Below are 1,133 nucleotides of genomic sequence, written 5' to 3' on the forward strand. Positions count from 1 at the left end.
GGAGTCCAGCCCGGGGTCGTCACATGTCCTTCCGGACACTCCTTCGTCAAAATCGCCGGCCGCGCCGTTCTCAAGCCCCCACCTCTGCTCACTCTAACCCTTCGGCCGTTCCTCGCTTTATCCCCCTGCCTCTGCTCACTGTAGGCCGCTGTGAGTGACGCTGTTTCGTTGTGAAAGCGAAACTACTTTGTTTGGCTTTCCAAAAGAGGACACGACTAGAAATCAGTGGTTCCTTTGACTCCAAGGCCCTCAACTGTCCACAACAATATTCGAAGGTGCCTTAGTTTTTTTTATACATTTTTTTTTTAAGTAACTAAAATAATTATGACATTTTTGTTGTTTATTTAAAAATTAATAATATTTATTTTTAATTAAATCATATTTTACTGTTTTTTAAAGGGGTCATATGATGCTGCTAAAAAGAACAGTATTTGGTGCATTTGGTGTAATGAAATGTGTTTATGTGGTTTAAGGTTCAAAAAACATTATTTTCCACATACTGTACATTATTGTTTCTCCTCTATGCCCCGCCTTTTTGAAACGCGTCGATTTTTACAAAGCTCATCGGTCTGAAAAAGTGAGGTGTGCTGTGATTGGCCAGCTATCCAGTGCGTTGTGATTGGCCGAATACCTCAAGCATGCAACGGAAATGTTACGCCCCTCACCATATTGTACTGATGCCCTGTCAGGCCGGAGCGATGATTCAAAAACATGAAAACCCATTATAAACGAGGCATTCGTTGCATCCAGTGGGGACATAATTATGGATTATAATGATTTATACTGTCTTTTTATGCGTTGCGTTGCATCGCGCCACGTAAACATAAAACCATGTCTGCATTTGTGATCGGAGAAATGACAAACAACAAGCCCTACTCTACACTGCCCAAAAAACTCGCTTTAAATATATAAAATATAAAAACTCTTTAAATATAAAAAACTTACTTACAGTCTTTGAGTCAGAACAGCCGGCATTGTAGTCTAACGTTACTCTCCCAGGATCAGGAAACAGTCCTCCATAAAATGTGCTGGACACATCTGAATATTTGGGTTGAAGTGGCCGGAGGGTTAGCGTGAGCAGAGGCCGGGGGCTAGCGTGAGGAATGGCCGGAGGGTTAGAGTGAGCAGAGGCG

At 42.4% G+C, this 1,133-nt stretch overlaps 1 protein-coding gene across 1 annotated transcript in view; it reads left to right on the forward strand.

Annotated features, from left to right (window-relative positions):
- Positions 1-1,133, forward strand: part of gstt1b (glutathione S-transferase theta 1b) — a 4,983-nt gene that overhangs the window by 1,379 nt on the left and 2,471 nt on the right. The gene's annotated exons all lie outside the window — the stretch shown is intronic.

The sequence above is a fragment of the Sinocyclocheilus rhinocerous genome, unplaced genomic scaffold (genome assembly GCF_001515625.1).
Source record: "Sinocyclocheilus rhinocerous isolate Xijiao unplaced genomic scaffold, SAMN03320098_v1.1 scaffold192, whole genome shotgun sequence".
Taxonomy (NCBI): Eukaryota; Metazoa; Chordata; class Actinopteri; order Cypriniformes; family Cyprinidae; genus Sinocyclocheilus; species Sinocyclocheilus rhinocerous.